At 33.1% G+C, this 8,491-nt stretch overlaps 1 long non-coding RNA gene across 3 annotated transcripts; it reads left to right on the top strand.

Annotated features, from left to right (window-relative positions):
• Positions 1 to 633: 633 nt before the first annotated feature.
• On the top strand, positions 634 to 6,616 carry LOC120067151 (uncharacterized). Of its 3 annotated transcripts, none has more exons than XR_016525598.1 (4): positions 634 to 849; positions 3,407 to 4,505; positions 5,043 to 5,117; positions 6,171 to 6,616. It is a non-coding gene; the product is annotated as an uncharacterized LOC120067151 (long non-coding RNA). The 3 variants fall into 3 exon arrangements; XR_016525599.1 differs by having other exon boundaries at positions 6,168 to 6,616; XR_016525600.1 differs by having other exon boundaries at positions 6,161 to 6,616.
• Positions 6,617 to 8,491: the final 1,875 nt, after the last annotated feature.

The following is an 8,491-nucleotide window of genomic DNA, read 5'->3' as shown; positions in this document are numbered from 1 at the left end:
TTTCTAACATAAAAAAATTAATCAAAATTGATGTTAATTTTTATAATTTTATGATATAAACTTTGTATTTAATAAAAATAATGAGTCTATAATTAATTTATTGGTTTATTTATATAAAAAATTTCATTAAATATTCATACTAATTTCTACGGTAAGGATTAAATCGTTATAAATTTGATATTACAGAGACTACATTGTTACATAGTAAAATTTTTTAAAAACTAAATTGTTATAAATTTGAAAATATATTAACTAAATCGTTACATATCAAAATTAAAGAATTAAAGTGTTACTTTGTAAAAGTTTAAGGATTAAAAATGGTCTTTAACCACCATGATAGAAGAAGAAATTAGGTGAAACAAGAAAAAAATTGGAAATGAGAGTTTGCCTATGTTGGAAAAGAAATACATCTGAAAAGGGAAGAAAAAAAATTGGCCATTTTTTGGGAGAAAAAGAAAAAGAATGGTTGAGGGTAAGTCATGGTGAATAGAGTTGGCAAAAACGGGTTGGGCCCGAGGTCAAACCAGAGACTATAACCAAGTCCTCGCTCGGAACCCCTTCGTCCCTGTTTCGATTAATTTTTTTTATGTTTTTTAATTTTACAATTAAAAAAATTATTATTAAAATAGGGAAAAAAAAAAAAAAAAAAAAGTAAGATGAATACTCAGAGAGAGAGAAGAGGAGAAGAAGAAAAGGAAAGAACGAGAGGGATGGAGAGAGAGAGAGAGAGCTTGAATGGGGAAGGTTGGAACTCGCTGGAGAAGAAGGATAACTTCGGAAACTCGCCAGAGAGGAGAGATAAAGCCGGAAAAGGATGGAGAAAGTTGATAGGCAAAAACTTCGACCTTGGTAAGCTCTTTATCTCTTCAAAGTTTGGAGAATATGAAAAGCATACAAGTCTTGGAAACGTGTTTGGTTTGGGATTTATTTATTTTGCTCAAAACTTATGATCTTCTTGTTGCTATAATTTTATAAAGAAAACTTGGAAGAAGAGAAGAGGGGAAAGATGGAAATGGGCAAAAATTTTGTGGATAGAAGAAAGGAAGAAGAAGAATAATGGTGGAAAAGTAAAATATTTCTTCAATTAAAATAGTTTATGTGAAAGACTTGATTTCTTTTAGAAGTACAATTACTTTAAAGAGTGAAAGAAGTTATGTGAAATGAAAAGTATATGAATTATATAATGGAGGAGAAGAAATAACAAGTTTCACATAGAGGGAAATTTGTAGTTTTATGAAGGAATGACTATTTCAGTATAAGAAGTACACTAATGTATAAAGAAAAAGCTATTAGAAAGAAAATGGAGATAAGGTATGATGGGTTCAAGCTTGAAGCCATAGGAAACCATGGTTAATCAATGATAAATAGGTGAAAATTAAGGATTGGTGTTAAATAAGTGAAGGATATACTACAAATTGGGGATTCAAAAGTTCTTATAACCTTGGCTAAATTACCATTTCAGGTCAATTGAATATCGGAATAGTTTATGATTAAAGTTTTTTTGTCTACTACATAATGAGTGGTTATTTGCACATACTTTTACTAGTTTAGTAATTTATGATTTCTTTAGTTCTTGGAACAAATTATGATTTATGCTCTTATCATTGATTTGGCTATTTGAGATTTCAAGAAATTTGCACACATTTCGTAATTGTTTACTATTGAAAGATACTTATGTTTATGAATTTTTGGGTTTACGTAATTGAATTTCAAGGGGTTTGTGTTTATGTGCACTTTAGCTAATTGCTTACTTATATTATGGGAGATTATGAAAGATAAATTTCTAGAAGTTCCTCAATTTTAGCCATTTGCAAAAGTTCCAAATTATTTGATATGAAATCAAGTACTTATAACTTTTAGAAATGACATGACCTTCGAATCAAGAATAATTCATTGAACATTAGTTTTGGAGTTATGTAAGTCGAAGTGTAAATTATGGTGATTTGAGTTAGATCATTTGTTTTGGAATTATGGTCTTGAGTTAGAGAACGTCGATTTGAATTGTTTCAAGAAAATGTGTTTCTTATGAACGTTTGAGGTTTCTAAAATGCTATCCATTATGAAAGAGCATGATTCTAGAATGAGTTGAGAAAATATAAGAGAGTGAGATCTTTTTAATAATTGAGAACGAAAAATTTTATGTGGAAAGTAGTTTTCAAACAATTAGATGTATCCATCGTTGATGATTACCCACATGCTTTGTGAATGTGTTTCCATAGTATAATACTGCGCCCAGGCCACTGGGGATAGAGGGGAATGTCGGGGCCATTAGCTACCAAATCCGAGTTCCAAATTCTGGACCTAAGGCATTACATGACTAGTGCACCCAAGCCATAAGGGATATAGGGGAATGGTAGGGCCATTAACTACCAAATCTTGATTCAAATCTTGGACTTGAGGTATTACATTACTAGCGTGCTAGGTCATTGGAGATGCAAGGGAATGTCCTCCTCCTCTTCTCTTATCACAATTTGCACCTCTGTACCATTTTATTATTTTATTTATCAGAAGTACCTAGGATAGTGGATAATTCACTAATAGCAGCAAGGAGGGGGGCCGAAGAGAGCATGTATCACAGCTCCCCCTGGAGGTGGGGGGAAATTGACTAATTTGAATTTCTAATGGATTAATGGTGAGTTAAGAACCGTTAGTTTACACCTGAAGTATTGTTTTTTTCAAACCAAAGGAATAACGAACTAATTGACACTTAATTGCTTACTAAGCTCTTTATCAAGAATAAGCATTTCCCCTGTGTAGATGAGGTACATACCTTGGTGAATGCACGATATTTCCCCGATCAGGGATTAGAATTCAGCTCCATCTCTGAAAGAGATTCAGCGGCTTCAACCGAATTTTGAGGCCGAAAACCAAGTGCGAAATTCCCCCTGAGTCGGTTATAGAATAGTCTTTTGGTCAGCTTTCCCGTTCTTGAAGACTTTCTGGCCGGTAGGCTTTATAGCAGACCTACCTTCAAATTAGTCAATTTCCCCCACCCCCTTGGGGAGCTGTGATACACTATTATTTTTGTAATTATTTGCTAGGTCTTATTCTTTCTTATTGGAGTCTCCTTCTATTGGATTGCTCCCTTTTGTGGGCTTTGTTTTTTTGCATGCCCGCTATATTTTTTCATTTTTTCTCAATGAAAGTTAGTCTTTTACTTAAAAATTATGTATATATATATGGAGTGTTAAAGTATTGATATAATTGCTTACAGATTTAACAATCTTGTTCTCTCTTATTTCATTTATTATTTCGTTCCTAACATGCTGTAATGCCTAGTTCACATCATGTTTATCTTATGTTTCTTCTACTTCAGTAAGTTCAGTTCCAAAATTTCCCTGGTGATCCCATTCGCATTAAATCCGTGAATAATGCCATTTTGTTACCATCATTTTTGAATAATTAGGGTGTGAGCTCTCGAGGAACTCTACTATCAGACATGGTTGCATAGCTATGAAGCACAGATACTTCATGTGAGGCAAAGAATTAGTATCAGACACGTATCGGATACCGATACTTCCCAGATACGTATCTAACACGCGATTTGACGTATCTATTTCTATACATACTTTTATTTAAAGAAAAAAGACAAGCAACTCATCTAATCTTTCCCAATCTAAAACTAGGCAACCTATTTAAAAAACTCACTACTTGAGTCCAAAACTAAAAGGGGAAAAAAATAACGGACCAAACCCTTGACTAGAATCATCTAATCTCCATCTTCACATTTGAGAGCCCACAAAGTCCACCAAAATATAAACCATTTGGATATCTTCAACAATTCAATGAAGAAGTTATTCATTTATCTTCATACTTCTCCCTCTAATCTTCTTCTTCTTCTTCTTCTCCTTTGCAATATGAGTCACTTTTCTATTGCATTTTATTAATTATCGTACTTCAATATCTTAGATATTGGTTTTTTTGTATTGTATTTCAGTGTTTGTATTCTATTTTGTGCTATTGTTATTAACTAGTATGCTAAATTTATCTATATCGTATATTTTTTTTAAAGAAAAAAATATATCTTCAACGTATCAGTATCCTCGTTTTTTAGAAATATATATATTAAAAATATATATAAAAAAATGACGCATCCTTAGATGTATCTATATCTTAGTTTTTTAGAAATTGATGAATCGTCGTATTCGATCATATCTGTATCATGTAGTCGTATCTGTGTCTATGCTTCATAACTGCATAGGTAGCATGATGTGGATTAATCTTTCAACACGTGTTCAATTCCAAGTTCCTACGATTATGCTTAGTTTGCATTTATACATTTCTTGTTTTGGAACCAATAACATTCAGGAAATGGACTATGTTGTTCGATTTTTTAGTCCTCAATGTCAATGAGCTCGGACTATTGTGCAAGATATTTCAAGTAGGTTTTACGATTTCTTTGCTATGGATATGATGGTGTTTACGTCTGTCTATGAAGTGGACAAAGAGTTATTGTATGGGAAAAAAAAAAAGGTCAAGTCGTGGAAAATGTAGTCACTATTCAGGTACGTGATATCTTATTGATATCTGATTCTGTCGTTGCTCCAGTATTTATGCAAATGCTGCAGACTTAATTCCACTACTCTTTTTGCTTCTTCTCTGTAGTTATTTATATCTTTTCGGTTCTGCGAATAAAAGACCTTTACCTTGTCTTCTGCAGTTGGATTTGTTGTTTTGTAGTTGTTACATTTTATTATTATTATTATCATTATTATTTTAATAAACCAAACTTTCATTGAGATTGATGGAAGGATATACAAGGGCAAACAGAAACAACAAACAAGCCCAATAAACAAAACAACCCACTCCAATTGTGGTCTTGGAATGCTATTTTGTAGTTCCTTTGTGATGATCCTATCCCTGAAGGGTGGTCTTGGCTAAAACTTACGAGAAAAATAATTGTCCTTATTAAATATTCAACTTCGATTTCTTCTTCAACTTAGTACTGGAGAATGCTAAATGCACTGTATTCTATGATTTTCGCAGCTTTAAAACTGGAATTGATTGCTTATTGGTTCAGAAATTTACTTGTTCCTATACAGGGGGTTGACATCGTCAGGATATTTGCTAGCTATTGGAGACAACTAAATGTGCGAGCTTCATCCCGATGGAAATAGGTTAAGTATTTGAATGGATTCCTATTCTTTATTTGGTGAATGGATTATGTTGTGCTATTATTATTTTTCCTTTATTTTTTGGAAAAAGTTTGATACATATACAATTTGATACATCGACTGCAAGAGTATAACATCTGTGTCTATAGCATATTAGTTACATCTTGAAAATAATCCTGAAAGACAGAGAGTTCATTGTATGTAGGAAGAAGTGAATTTGATCTCTATGGAAGCTCAACAACAAATAGAAAAACTTGATAACCATTTGGTTTTTTAAATTAAGTTTATGAATATGACGTCAGCTTATAAGTTTCTTTTTCGTGTTATCTACTTTCTACCGTTTTCAACCTCCAAGCCAAGTTATGAAAAATAAAAAATGTAGGTCTCGTTTGGTAACCATTTGGTTTGTGATTTTTGTTTTTGAAAATTTAGCTTATTTCATTCACATTTCTTACCATGATTTGCATTTTTCTTAAGTACAATGGTTGAATTCTTAGCCAAACTCCAAAAATAAAAACAATTTTTTGAAAACTACTTTTTTTATTTCTCAAAATTTGGCTTAAACTATTGGTGAGAAGTAGATAATAAAGGAAGAAATTTGGAGGTAGAAGTTGTGTCCATGGGCTTAATTTTAAAAAATAAAAACAAAAAATAAAATGGTTACCAAACGTGGTTGTAGTTTTTAAAAATTTGTTTTTGTTTTTGAAATCTTGTTGAGAATTCAAATGTTTCCAAAACATGGTAAGGAAATTGTAAGGTAACAAACACAAATTTCAAAAATAGAAAAGTTAAAGTAAAATCATTATCAAACAAAGCCTAACCTAAATGATTATTTTCTACAATAATTACTGTGAAGTTCATTACAAATTCATACATGACTAAGAAACGGTGGTCAATAAAGTTAATGTTTTCAAAGTGCCTTAGAATCTTAATTACAATGATTGTAAAGGAAGTGATTGCTCTGTTGGCCAGTCAATCAATATTGTAGTTTCTGCTGTACTTGGATGAAATTTTAAATTCTGATTTGAAAATCCTTTTGAACTAAGCTGGCAGCAGTGGCATACCCTGTTTCTACATTGCATGCATCAGCTCACAATCCCAAGCATGAATTCATCTCCAAATGCAATGACTGGATATATGATTTTAGAAGGCTAATACATAGTAGTGATGTGATCTTAAATCTGTGATCATGTCAACTTCCTGTTGTTCTACAGTTTGGATTTTTTCAAAGGACTAATCACGAGCAAACTGCTGTAAGAATACTGCTTTTTCACTTTGCAACGAGTGGCTGGCTATGAGCTGTATGGAATGGAATCATGTGCAATAAGAAGGGGACATTAGCTTTCTTTTATTTTAAGTTAAAATTCTCTCTGTTTCGAAAGTGGAGGGAAGAAAGAGAGATATTTTACTTTTTATGATTAAACAATGAGATATCAACTGAAGTTGTAAATATTATTTATCTTTAAACTTACTAAGGATGGTACATGGTCCAAAACGTGCTATATTTTTGTATCATCCAAATGAACGTGAAGGAATTTCTAGTGGGACAATGAACAATTGATTAAACCGTCCCCACAATTGGCATAATCAGTCGGTCAGCAGTTCTTTTTTGTTAGAAACTTAAGAAACTCTCTGCCACTTTATAGTCAGCTGTTGAGCTTAAAACTGAAACCCCGTTATGACAGAAGGTGTTGTGTTGTAAAGATACGTTGTGATGGAGAAACGGATGCAACTTATTTGAACTTTACAACTGTGAAATTGAGTGAAAAGAAACAGAAAGGCAAAAGATTCTTGTGTTGAGGCGCCATGTCAGACCCAAACACTGGTATGTCTTCTGTCTATTTCCTTATACGGGTATTGAGGCTTTTTGTTTAGGTTCACTATCTGAAGAGAGATAATGGGTTGGCTTGCCACATGCAGAACAGTGGCTGGATTGGATAAACAAAAAGGGCCCCATTATAAGTTTGTGCCTAATAGTTTCATGTTGTTAACTTCATCAATATGCCACCATGTTCGTGGTGTGCTAACTATATATTATTAAAGCTACATGGCAGGCTAATTGGTTAAGGTTTTTGGTAGTGTAAAAACTCAGTTTGAGAGTCAAACTGAATTGAACCAAAAATTTTGAAAAATATATGCAATCAAACTGAACCACTTGGGCTCAGTTTAAACTAAACCGAATCGAGTTTTTTGGTTTTGTCTGTTGGAAGAGAATAATGAGAAAGGGTTGTGTGGCGGTTGACGAAATTACTTGCATTACATATAGGAGATGAGAGGAGAGCTTGATGTGTTTTGTGCGATTGAGGGGTGGCCGAGGGAGATCGTGATTTCATTATTATATGGAATCGGATAGATCAATTCGGTTTCTTTATATTTTCAGTTCAGTTCGATTCAGTTTAGATGATCGGTTTCATTTGGTTGGTTTCAACGTACTACCTTCTAGTAAAAACCTAGGGATGACCCATGTCTAAAAAAGGCAGGTTTGTACGGTTTTGGGAGGCTGGGGGCCATGGAAGGACAGTGTGGACTCATAATGTGTGGAGTTGAGGTAAACAAAAGCTGCAAAATGGGGAAGGCAGCAACTGTGAAACTGGGTTTGTGTTGAGGTTATGATAATGGAATGCCCCCCCAAAGTAAAATTTCCAATTCTGAGTTGCTGTTGTTGCAGCCTTTTGTCTGTCTTCGGCTTACCTCAGCCTCTATGATTTGGTAGGTATATATGGTATCCTTATAATTTATAATGTCGCTCCCCTAGCACAAGAATCCATTACATCTCATTGTCTTGTCGTCTTGGGGGTGTCTCTCTGTATGTAATGTTGTAGTCAGAATCAGAATAAGGTTTTGTTGCAATGTAATATCATTTTTATCATGGTTCGTGACTCTATCCAAAGTTGTTCAACTTTAGTACTCCCTATCCTTAAATTTTCGTAAATGTTTGTTTCAATTCCATGTTTATGTTGTATTTCATGAGAATTTGAGTTAGTTCTTTCTAGGTTAAAATGATTGTTATACTTTCAACCTGATTGTATTTTGATTCTTTACTTTTAAAGCATCTATATTTCCCAATCTTGGTAATTTAAACTTTTGTTCTTCGGTCCTTGTACATTCAAAATCAAATATTTAAAGCCATAATTACCAATCAAAATTGATATTTATCCAAATTAAAATAGCTAACTAGTTATTTTGGTCTAAGAGAGGGAGAATAAAAGGAGGTGTTGAAAAAAAGAGAAGCGAAAGTAATTATGGAGTCAAAAGAAGGTCTTTACAATGGAAAATGAGTTAAAGAGAAACCAATTGGGATGAGAATCTAAGTGAAAAAAGCAAAAAGTGTAAGTGGGGCAAAGGAATGAATGAGAAATGGTTGAAAAGAAAGCATG

The sequence above is a fragment of the Benincasa hispida genome, chromosome 12 (assembly GCF_027475165.1).
Source record: "Benincasa hispida cultivar pf3 chromosome 12, pf3_genome.v1.1, whole genome shotgun sequence".
Taxonomy (NCBI): Eukaryota; Viridiplantae; Streptophyta; class Magnoliopsida; order Cucurbitales; family Cucurbitaceae; genus Benincasa; species Benincasa hispida.
Note: the sequence above shows the minus strand (reverse complement) of the source record. Positions and strands in the feature narration are given on the sequence as shown.